At 38.5% G+C, this 12,772-nt stretch overlaps 2 protein-coding genes across 5 annotated transcripts in view; both read right to left on the bottom strand.

The window, feature by feature from the left end:
- The window catches only part of LOC100559028 (zinc finger protein 239-like), a 169,422-nt gene that overhangs the window by 141,794 nt on the left and 14,856 nt on the right, over positions 1 to 12,772 (bottom strand). The window lies entirely within an intron of this gene.
- Positions 1 to 12,772, bottom strand: part of LOC100566973 (zinc finger protein 850-like) — an 84,659-nt gene that overhangs the window by 57,046 nt on the left and 14,841 nt on the right. For 2 of the 4 annotated variants that reach the window (XM_062966464.1, XM_062966460.1), the window contains exon 2: positions 9,151 to 9,318. The exons of the other annotated variants lie outside the window; for them this stretch is intronic. The gene's annotated coding sequence lies outside the window, so the exon portion shown is untranslated. The remainder of the gene's footprint in view (positions 1 to 9,150; positions 9,319 to 12,772) is intronic. 4 annotated transcript variants of the gene reach the window in all.

The following is a 12,772-nucleotide window of genomic DNA, read 5'->3' as shown; positions in this document are numbered from 1 at the left end:
GCAGCAGCGATGGCAGGGTGCTTCCTCCTCCCTCTCCCTCTCCTCTCAAACTCAAGAGGAGAGGGAGAGGGAGGGGCAGTGGCGCCTCGGATAATACAGAGCCTCGGTTAACCGGAGCTCAGTTAACCGGGGCTCTACTGTAATATAAATAATTATATATTATAATCTATATACTATCTATATATGCATATTATTTATCTATATATATAAAAGAGTGATGGCATCACGGCAATTCACAAAACAACAAAAGTACAGGCCCCCCAACCTCAAAATTTGACAACACAACCCATCATCCACGCCTCAAGGTTGATACAACAAAAAGAAAAGAAAAATAAAGTCCTAATTAGAGGGAGAGCAATATTTTTTTTATCCAATTGCTGCCAGTTTAGAGGGCTAATCTCTGCCCACTTGGTTGCCTAGCAACCAGCCAAGGGACAGCCAGGTTTCAGTTAGGGGACAGGCAGACTTAGGCCTCACTTAAGCCTCTTACAGATTATCTAATTTGCACTGGATTATATGGCAGTGTAGAATCAAGGCCCTTCCACACAGCTATATAACCCATTTATAATCTTATATTATCTGCTTTGCACTGGATTATCTTGACTCCACACTGCCATATAATCCACTTCAGTGTGCATTTTATACAGCTGTGAAGAAGGGGCCTCATATAATCCAGTTCTAAGCAGATAATATAAGATTATCAATATACAGTAGAGTCTCACTTATCCAACGTAAACAGGCCGGCAGGATAAGTGAATATGTTGGATAATAAGAAGGGATTCAGGAAAAGCCAATTAAACATCAAATTAGGTAATCGTTATACAAATTAAGCACCAAAACATCATATTATACAACAAATTTGACAGAAAAAGTAGTTCCATACGCAGTAATGCTATGTAGTATTTACAGTAGAGTCTCACTTATCCAACACTCGCTTATCCAACGTTCTGGATTATCCAACGCATTTTTGTAGTCAATGCTTTCAATATATCGTGATATTTTGGTGCTAAATTCATAAATACAGTAATTACTAAATAGCATTACAGCGTATTGAACTACTTTTTCTTCCAAATTTGTTGTCTAACATGATGTTTTGGTCCTTAATTTGTGAAATCATAACTTAATTTGATGTTTAATAGGCTTATCCTTAATCCCTCATTATCCAACATATTCGCTTATCCAACATTCTGCCGGCCCGTTTATGTTGGATAAGTGAGACTCTACTGTACTGTATTTACAAATTTACCACTAAAATATCACAATGAATTTAAAACACTGACTACAAAAACATTGATTATGAAAAGGCAGACTGTGTTGTATAAGCGAATGTTGGATAAGTGAGATTCTTCTTTAATATGAAATAATTACTGGGATAGAATAATGCAGCACAATATAATCTCTAAAACCAGGACAGTAAATAAACAGGGGAATTCCACACAGGAAACAATCAGGGCCAGCTAACACCTCCCAACAAAAAATTCACTCAGGGAGGAAACAGCCAGGCTTTAAAGCTGCAAGGCCATTACATCCTAATCATTTTTCCTAATTGCAGCATTCATACTTGCCTCCAACAAACAAACAAAAAAACCAATCAGAAATATTGTATATTCACAACCTTTAGGAAATAATATCCCCTGATGGCGCAGCGTGTTAAAGCGCTGAGCTGCTGAACTTCTGGACTGAAAGGCCGCAGGTTTGAATTGGGGGAGCGGAGAGAGCCCCCACTGTTAGCTCCAGCTTCTGCCAACCCAGAAGTTCAAAAACATGCAAATGTGAGTGCATCAATAGGTACTGCTCCGGCGGGAAGGTAACGCCGCTCCATGCAGTCATCCCACATGACCTTGGAGGAGTCTACGGACAACGCCGGCTCTTCGGCTTAGAAATGGAGATGAGCACCAACCCCCAGAGTCAGACATGACTGGACTTAATGTCAGGGGAAAACCTTTACCCTTGACCTTAACTACCACCAATTCCTCAATACTTTATTTCCCAGACCACCAGACTTCGCCACAGCAACGCGTGGCCGGGCACAGCTAGTTTATATATATAAATGTAATGTGACATTATACTATGGAGTAAACAACAAAACTATTGGACCCAATCACACCAATTTTGGCCACAAAAGACATAGTCATCCAATCTATGTCTTTCAATCAAGAAACCTAGAAAAATAGTGCAAATTACAGAAGATGAGGAAGAGCCATTCTCCACCTAACTGCCAGTCAGAAAGGTAGGCCCTGCTGCCTTTAGGCCCTGCCCCCTTCGTGTCCTAGCAACTGCCTCAGCCAAGATGGTGCCCAGGGCACAGGCAGAGTGTACTTAGGCCTCATCCACACTGCCTATAAAATACAGATTATCTGATTTCAACTGGATTATCTTAAGTCCCTACTGCCATATAATCCAGTTCAGTGTGGATTTTATACAGTTGTGTAGAAGGGGCCTCATATAATCCAGTTCTAAGCAGATAATAGAAGATTATAAATATAAAATGTAATAATTACTGTGGTATAATAATACAGAACAATATAATCTCTAAAATCAGAAGAGTAAATAAAGAGCAACACTCTGAAAACAGGGAAATTCCAGACAGGAAACAACCAGGGTCAGCTAACACTTCCCAACAAAGCATTCCCCCAGGCAGGAAGCAGCCAGGCTTTGAAGCTGCAAGGCCATTAAATCCCAATCAAGGTTGCTAATTGCAGTATTCATACATGCCACACCTTAACGTACCCTTCCCTCTTTCCAATATCCAATCCCATACTGAAAAACAGAGCCAGATCCAGCAGCTTCCTTGGAGCCAGCCATTTTCCAAGAAGGCGCAAGAGGAGTCAGGAGGCGAAGTACATCGCAGGTTGAGCCGTTGGTGCTGGAAGTGGGTATTACAAGGGAAAGAAACCCCGTTGCGGGCGTATAGAAGACAAGGCAGAAAGGACGCAGAAAGAACAAGGAGTTCCCTTCGGGGTGAGAAGGGCGGAATATAAATGCAGTAAATAATTAATTAATTAATAAGAATAACATAGTATTCTATTATCTCTATATATAAAAGAGTGATGGCATCACGGCAATTCACAAAACAACAAAAGTACAGGCCCCCCAACCTCGAAATTTGACAACACAACCCATCATCCACGCCTCAAGGTTGATACAACAAAAAGAAAAGAAAAACAAAGTCCTAATTAGAGGGAGAGCAATAAAAAATTTTTATCCAATTGCTGCCAGTTTAGAGGGCTAATCTCTGCCCACTTCGTCTCCTAGCAACCAACTCCTAGCAAGCCAAGGGACAGCCAGGGTTCAGTTAGGGGACAGGCAGATTTAGGCCTCACTTAGACTTCTTCCACAGATTATCTAATTTGCACTGGATTATATGGCAGTGTAGACTCAAGGCCATTCAACACAGCTATATAACCCATTTATAATCTTATATTATCTGCTTTGCACTGGATTATCTTGACTCCACACTACCATATAATCCACTTCAGTGTGCATTTTATACAGCTGTGAAGAAGGGGCCTCATATAATCCAGTTCTAAGCAGATAATATAAGATTATCAATATACAGTAGACTCTCATTTATCCAACATAAACAGGCCACCAGGATAAGTGAATATGTTGGATAATAAGAAGGGATTCAGGAAAAGCCGATTAAACATCAAATTAGGTAATCGTTATACAAATTAAGCACCAAAATATCATATTATACAACAAATTTAACAGAAAAAGTAGTTCCATGCGCAGTAATGCTATGTAGTATTTACAGTAGAGTCTCACTTATCCAACACTCGCTTATCCAACGTTCTGGATTATCCAACGCATTTTTGTAGTCAATGCTTTCAATATATCGTGATATTTTGGTGCTAAATTCATAAATACAGTAATTACTATATAGCATTTCTGTGTACCGAACTACTTTTTCTGACAAATTTGTTGTCTAACATGATGTTTTGGTGCTTAATTTGTAAAATCATAACTTAATTTGATGTTTAATAGGGTTATCCTTAATTCCTCATTATCCAACATATTCGCTTATCCAACGTTCTGCCGGTCCGTTTATGTTGGATAAGTGAGACTCTACTGTACTGTATTTACAAATTTACCACTAAAATATCACAATGAATTTAAAACACTGACTACAAAAACATTGATTATGAAAAGGCAGACTGCGTTGGATAATCCAGAACATTGTATAAGCGAATGTTGGATAAGTGAGATTCTTCTTTAATATGAAATAATTACTGGGATAGAATAATGCAGAACAATATAATCTCTAAAACCAGGACAGTAAATAAACAGGGGAATTCCACACAGGAAACAATCGGGGCCAGCTAACACTCCCAACAAAGTATTCCCATCATCAAAGTCTGGCAAATCCTGTTTTCTCAGGGCCACAGACAGTAGAAGCACATAAAATATCGCAAACAACACCACTCTGAAAACAAGGGAATTCCAGACAGGAAACAATCAGGGCCAGCTAACACCTCCCAACAAAGTATTCCCATCATCAAAGTCTGGAAAATCCTCTGTTTTCTCAGGGTCACAGACAGTAGAAGCACATAAAATATCGCAAACAACACCACTCTGAAAACAAGGGAATTACAGACAGGAAACAATCAGGGGCAGCTAACACCTCCCAACAAAAAATTCACTCAGGGAGGAAACAGCCAGGCTTTAAAGCTGCAAGGCCATTACATCCTAATCATTTTTCCTAATTGCAGCATTCATACTTGCCTCCAACAAACAAAAAAAACCTAATCAGAAATATTGTATATTCACAACCTTTAGGAAATAATATCCCCTGATGGCGCAGCGTGTTAAAGCGCTGAGCTGCTGAACTTCTGGACTGAAAGGCCGCAGGTTTGAATTGGGGGAGCGGAGAGAGCCCCCACTGTTAGCTCCAGCTTCTGCCAACCCAGAAGTTCAAAAACATGCAAATGTGAGTGCATCAATTGGTACTGCTCCGGCGGGAAGGTAACGCCGCTCCATGCAGTCATCCCACATGACCTTGGAGGAGTCTACGGACAACGCCGGCTCTTCGGCTTAGAAATGGAGATGAGCACAAACCTCCAGAGTCAGACACGACTGGACTTAATGTCAGGGGAAAACCTTTTACCCTTTACCTTAACTACCACCAATTCCTCAATACTTTATTTCCCAGACCACCAGACTTCACCACAGCAACGCGTGGCCGGGCACAGCTATTAATACTATAATATTGTTGCTATTATATTATATATTTCATATTATACCATATATTATTATCTAGTTATATAAAAATGTAATGCACATAATTAGGACCAAGTTAACAACAAAACTACTGGACCAAATCACACCAAATTTGGCCACCATACACCAACACATCCCAGGCATGTCCTTCATTAAAAAAAACCCTCCCAAAAATACGGATTGGCCTCTATCTATTTTTCACTCCCCCCCCCCCCCCCCGCTTTTCGACCCGAATGGTACACTCCCCTCTTTTCCCTTCACTCTCCACACTTGTCCTAAGAGGGGCAACTGTGTTTGCAGCCGACAGGTGGAAAGCAGCAGGTAGAGCAAGAGCCAGTTGTCAGGATAAGGAAGAGCCGTTCTTCCCCTGGCTGCCAGTTAGTAGGGAAGGCCCTGCCCTCTTTAGGCCCCGCCCCCTTCATGTCATAGCAACCTCTTCAGCCACAATGGTGTCCGGGGGCAGGCAGGGTTCACTTAGGCCTCATCCACACTGCCTATAAAATACAGATTATCTGATTTTAACTGCATTATATGGCAGTGTAGACTTAAGGCCCTTCTACACAGCTATATAACCTAGTATGCCAAGGCACACAATCCACAGTATCTGCTTTGAACTGGATTCTCTGGAGTCCACACTGCCATAGAATCCAGTTCAGTGTGGATTTTATACAGTTGTGTAGAAAGGGCCTCATACAATCCAGCTCTAAGCAGATAATATAAGATTATAAATATAAAATGTACTAATTACTGTGGTATAATAATACAGAACAATATAATCTCTAAAATCAGGACAGTAAATAGAGAACAACACTCTAAAAACTGGGAAATTCCTGACAGGAAACAACCAGGGCCAGCTAACACCTCCCAACAAAGGATTCCCCTAGGCAGGAAGCTGCCAGGCTTTGAAGCTGCAAGGCTATGAAATGTTAATCAAGGTGGCTAATTGCAGCATTCATACCTGCCACACCGACACTATTCATTGCTATTCAACCTGACCAACCAAGGATTCCGCAAGGTAGAAAGCGGCCAGTCTTGCAAGCAGCAAGGCTATTAAGTGCTGTTCATCCTGGCCAACGAAGATTTTCCCTAGATAGAAAACTGCCACGCTTTGAAGCCACGAGGCTACTCTGTCCCATTCAAACTGGCCAACAAATGATGCCCTTATGTAGAAAACGGACAGGCTTTTAAACTGCAAGCCTATTCAGTGCAAATCAAACTGGCCAAACTAGGATTCCCCTATGAAGGAAGTAGCCAGGCTTCAAAGTGGCTCTTTGACTGAAGGTGCTACTCCAGCTCACCAAACAAGGATTGCCCTAGGTATAACACAGCCAGGCACTGAAGCTGCAAGGCTATTCAGTGCAATTCAACCAGACCAACAAAGGATTAACCTTGGTAGAAGGTGGCCAGGCTTTGAAGCAGCGATACTACTCTGTACTATTGAAGCTGACCAATCAAAAATTCCCCTAGGTAGCAAGCAGCCAGGTTTTGAATCTGCGAGGCTATTCACTGTAATTCTAGCAGCCCAAAAAACAATCCCCCTAGAACACAAGTACCCAGCCTTCCAAACAGCAAGCCTATTCTGTCATGGAACCAAGTCCCAGGGCTGAATTTCCAAGCCCTGGACTTGGAGTCATAACATAAATAATCCTGGAAGCACCTGGCAGAAGAAGACAGAAGAGCTTGGGAACTCGGGGTTGAAAGTATAAACAATTATAATTGGTAGAGTGTGTGGGAATAGTAGAAATGTGATACAGGGGGTGGGGTTTGATGATGATATTTGCGTGTGGTGTTACGTTGCATCAGAGGTGATAAAAATGATTGTATGTAAACATTAGGTCATTCTCGACTTTTTCCAAAGTCATGTATTCTTCAATAAAGATTGGATTTGAGAGCAGCTATCTTTGATCTGCGTTCAGACTGGTCCTTTGAAGTGAGCCTGACACTATTCCACTGTATTCCAGCTCACGAAACAAGGATTCCCATAAGAAAAAAATGGCCAGGCTTTGAGACTGCAAGACTATTCACTGCTATTCCACCTGGCCAACAAAGGATTCCTATAAGCCACAGCAACGCGTGGCCAGGCACAGCTAGTATATATGTATGCTAGTATATTCACACACGCGATATATGTATAAAGTTCTCCCTTTACCTCTTCCTCTCCTTTATTTAATGTTATTTATTACCATCAATATATATTTATTTTATTGTCATATTATTACATTATTTAATGTTGTTATTCTTCTTATATTGTTTTATTATATTCCGTTATTATGACTGTATTATTTCAATATACAGTAGAGTCTCACTTATCCAAGCTAAACGGGCCGGCAGAAGCTTGGATAAGCGAATAACTTGGATAATAAGGAGCGATTAAGGAAAAGTCTATTAAACATCAAATTAGGTTATGATTTTACAAATGAAGCACCAAAACATCATGTTATACAACAAATCTGACAGAAAAAGTAGTTCAATACGCAGTAATGTTATGTAGTAATTACTGTATTTATGAATTTAGCACCAAAATATCATGATATATTGAAAACATTGACTACAAAAATGGCTTGGATAATCCAGAAGCTTGGATAAGCGAGGCTTGGATAAGTGAGACTCTACTGTATTGTTATTTTACTAATTGTATTGATGTAGTCTTTTTTATCGTCATTTATTATTGTCATTTATTAATTTTACTATTACTGTATATTATTAGCCTATTTCTTATTGTTATCCATTACTTTATTATTGCTATGTTTTGTTATTAGTTTATTGTTATATTATGTCATAACTGTATTATTAATATAATATAATAACAGTGGAATCTCACTTATCCAACACTTGCTTATCCAACGTTCTGGATTATCCAACGCATTTTTGTAGTCAATGTTTTCAATACATCGTGATATTTTGGTGCTAAATTCGTAAATACAGTAATTACTACATAGCACGACTGCGCATTGAACTACTTTTTCTGCCAAATTTGTTGTCTAACATGAAGTTTTGGTGCTTAATTTGTAAAATCATAAGCTATTTTGATGTTTAATAGGCTTTTCCTTAATCTCTCCTTATTATCCAAGGTATTCCTGATCGCTTCTGCCGGCCCGTTTGGCTTGGATAAGTGAGACTCTACTGTATTGTTATTTTACTAATTGTATTGATGTAGTCTCTTTTATCGTCATTTATTATTGTCATTTATTAATTTTACTATTACTGTATATTATTAGCCTATTTCTTATTGTTATCCATTACTTTATTATCGCTATGTTTTGTTATTAGTTTATTGTTATATTATGTCATAACTGTATTATTAATATAATATAATTACAGTGGAATCTCACTTATCCAACACTTGCTTATCCAACGTTCTGGATTATCCAACGCATTTTTGTAGTCAATGTTTTCAATACATCGTGATATTTTGGTGCTAAATTCGTAAATACAGTAATTACTACATAGCATTACTGCGTATTGAACTACTTTTTCTGCCAAATTTGTTGTCTAACATGACGTTTTGGTGCTTAATTTGTAAAATCATAAGCTATTTTGATGTTTAATAGGCTTTTCCTTAATCTCTCCTTATTATCCAAGGTATTCCTGATCGCTTCTGCCGGCCCGTTTGGCTTGGATAAGTGAGACTCAACTGTATTTATTACCATCAATATATATTTATTTTATTGTCATATTATTACATTATTTAATGTTGCTTAAGCGGCTGAGGGGGAAAAGGAACAGGCCTGAGGCCGGGAATGCTGGGAGTTGTAGTCCAAAAGCCTGAGGGAAGGCCTAAGTTTACCCGTGCCTTATCTATCTATCTATCTATCTATCTATCTATCTATCTATCTATCTATCTATCTATCTATCTATCTATCTATCTATCGGACGTAATAATACTAATGTAATAATAAAGTAAGGAACGACAATAATAAAGCGCCTCACCTGCCGCTCCCCGCGCTCCTCAGCTCTCCGCCGCCATTGAGGAACTGCCCGGAAGTGGCGCTGCCCCTCTAGGAAGCGGAGGCCTCCCGCTCTCGCTGGACTTCCGCCCGGCCCCAAGATGGCGCCCGAAGGCGGGGGGCGGGGCTTCTGCCCTTTCTCCTTCCCTCGCTCCCGAGAAGGGAAGAAACCCAGGAATCAGAATAATAGAATAATAGAATAGAATATAAAAGCGGAATCATAGAAGAAGAATAGAGTATAATAATAGGATATAATAATATTAAAATATGATAATAATAATAATGTAATATAAAAATAATAGAATAAAGAATAGAGTAATAGAATCAAAATAATATAAAACATATTAATACAATAGTAGAAGATAATAATAATATCATAACACAACAGAATAATAGAATAAGGAATACTATACTATAATCAGAATATAATTATAATAATAATATATTGATACAATAATAGAATATAATAATAATATAACACAATAGAATAATAGAACAAGGAATACTATACGATAACCAGAATATAATGTAATAATAATAATCATAAAATATATTGATACAATAATAGAATATAATAATATCGTAACGCAACAGAATAATAGAACAAGGAATACTATACTATAATCAGAATATAATTATAATAATAATATATTGATACAATAATAGAATATAATAATAATATCGTAACACAACAGAATAATAGAACAAGGAATACTATACTATAATCAGAATATAATGTAGTAATAATAATAATAATAAATTGATACAATAATAGAATATAATAATAATAATAATAATGTAATATAAAAATAATAGAATAAAGAATAGAGTAATAGAATCAAAATAATACAAAACGTATTAATAGAATAATAGAAGATAATAATAATATCATAACAGAACAGAATAATAGAACAAGGAATACTATACTATAATCAGAATATAATAATAATAATAATAATAATAATAATAAATTGATACAATAATAGAATATAATAATAATATCATAACACAATAGAATAATAGAACAAGGAATACTATACTATAACCAGAATATAATGTAATAATAATTATATATATATATATATATATATATATATATATATATATATTGATACAATAATAGAATATAATAACAATATCATAACACAACAGAATAATAGAACAAGGAATACTATACTATAATCAGAATATAATATGAAAGTGGAATCATAGAATAATAGAGTATAATAATAGGATATAATAATATTAAAATAGAATAGTAATAAAATATAATATAAAATCATATAACAGAATAAAGAATAGAATAATAGAATTAAAGTAATATAAAATATATTGATACAATAATAGAATATAATAAAAATATCATAACCCTAACCCGGGGTGCTGACTTGTGGAGTGGTGGAGGGTAATGGGCTTATGATATTATTATTTTTTCTGCACCTTGGCCTAGATCTTTTGATCCAACTCATGTTTTTAACATTATTCTGTGTATTTACTTTTTATGACTGTTTTTCCATGTCGATGTTTTTTATGGTTGGTTGATCTGTTTATTGTTTTTGCTTTGATTTTGTACTGTTGCGTCTGGGCATAGCCCCATGTAAGCCGCCCCGAGTCCCTTCGGGGAGATGGGGCGGGGTATAAGAATAAAGTTATTATTATTATTATTATTATTATTGACACAACGACGTTGTATGACACAGCAAACAAGATAGACATGCTGGATTTCGTTTCACAAAACCACAAGTCGAACACTTCCCAAGTGTCTAGGACTGTTATTATTATTATTATTATTATCATTATTATTATTATTATTATTATTGACACATCGACGTTGTATGACACAGCAAACAAGATAGACATGCTGGATTTCGTTTCACAAAACCACAAGTCGGACACTTCCCAAGTGTAGGACTGTGTGATGTATTTTCGGATGATGTGCGCAGATCCCAGTCGGGTGGCCTTTTGCAGCTGGCAGATTGTGATGTTGTCCATGTCTATTGTTTCCAAATGCCGGCTGAGATCTTTTGATGTGCCGATCACCACCGGGACCACCTGTACTGGTTTATGCCAGAGTCTTTGAAGTTCAATCTTGAGGTCCTGATAGCGGCTGAGTTTTTCCTGTTGTTTTTCATCTATGCGACTGTCACCTGGGATGGCAACATCAATGATCCAAACCTTTTTCTTTTCCACAACTGTGATGTCTGGTGTATTGTGTTCCAGAACTTTGTCAGTCTGGATTCGGAAGTCCCACAGTATCTTTGCGTGCTCATTTTCCAATACTTTTGCAGGTTTGTGATCCCACCAGTTCTTTGCTGCTGGGAGGTGGTACTTGAGGCATAAGTTCCAATGAATCATTTGGGCCACATAGTTGTGCCTCTGTTTGTAGTCTGTCTGTGCGATTTTCTTACAGCAGCTGAGGATACGATCCATGGTTTATTATTATTGTGAGCTGCCCCAAGTCCTTTCACATGACCCTTGAATACTCTGTATCTCCTGCGATCTCTCCCCTTCCCCTCACAGAAACCGTTATATTCCACGTTCAGCCCACCTCGGTCCCCCCCCTGCCCCCCCCCCTTGACCAGTCCTCCTCCTTAAGACGTGAGGCTTCTTCCCCACCTGTGTCCCAGGTGCATCGTTTGTCCGCTGGGTCCTTTGCAATTCAGGAACACACCTGCAAACAGGCGATCCAACTTTTTGTTCAGTGTCTCTAAATGCTGGAAAGTGAGTCCTGCCGATGGTCCCAGCAGTTCGCATACATTAGATAGTTCAGCATTTCTGTGGCTCCCCAAGAGACTCACAGAAAGATGGCAAAAACGTGGCTGTGGGGCCAAGCCTTTGGGACAGGGCAATGAGGCAGGAATAGGACACTTCACCCTGCTGACCGGATTCCGAGTGGCTGACCCGAGATGGTTTTATACAATTGATTCCAAAGTGGAGATAAATGATTTTAGTGTTTATGTGTTTATAGTTTATTTTATATTCCGGCATTGAATGCTTGCCGTCCGTATGTCACGCTCCACTGAGTCCCCTCCGGGGTGAGAAGGAAGGGCCAAACAGAAATGCTGTAAACAAACAAACAAACAAACAAACATCCTTGGTCCTTGACTACTATCTGTCCACCTTATGAAGACTTCCAAGGAAACGTTCCTCCAAATTTCTCCCTCTCTGCCCACAGGATCCCTTTCTTTCACCTTCTCCCCACCTCCCTCCTCCTCCTCTTCTTCTCCCTCCCCACTCGTCCTGCTCCTTCCCTTTCCTCCCCATTAACTTCCCTTTGTTGTTGATTCTGAAACGAGCCAGGTGCAAATTGATTTAGAAAAGGAGGACAGGACACGAACGAGCAGCCTGACCTTGGTGAAACAGAAATCTTAGATCGAGCTGATCGTTTGGAATTCAAAGTTCGAAGGAGTGTGAGAATAGCTAATAAGAAAGAGGTCAGAGGGCCAAGAAATGCCTTCGTGTTTTGCAAAGGGCATTAAGCACTGTGTTTGGAGACAAACCTTTGTCAGAGCAACTTTTCGTCTAAACAAGTAACAAGTTCTCTCCTGGATTGTCTTGCAGCTTTCGGTCTTCTAATGGGACTGTTTATTGCTGGGGCATCTTTG

The sequence above is a fragment of the Anolis carolinensis genome, unplaced genomic scaffold, assembly GCF_035594765.1.
Source record: "Anolis carolinensis isolate JA03-04 unplaced genomic scaffold, rAnoCar3.1.pri scaffold_21, whole genome shotgun sequence".
NCBI lineage: Eukaryota > Metazoa > Chordata > Lepidosauria > Squamata > Dactyloidae > Anolis > Anolis carolinensis.
This window is presented reverse-complemented; position numbering and strand designations above follow the sequence as displayed.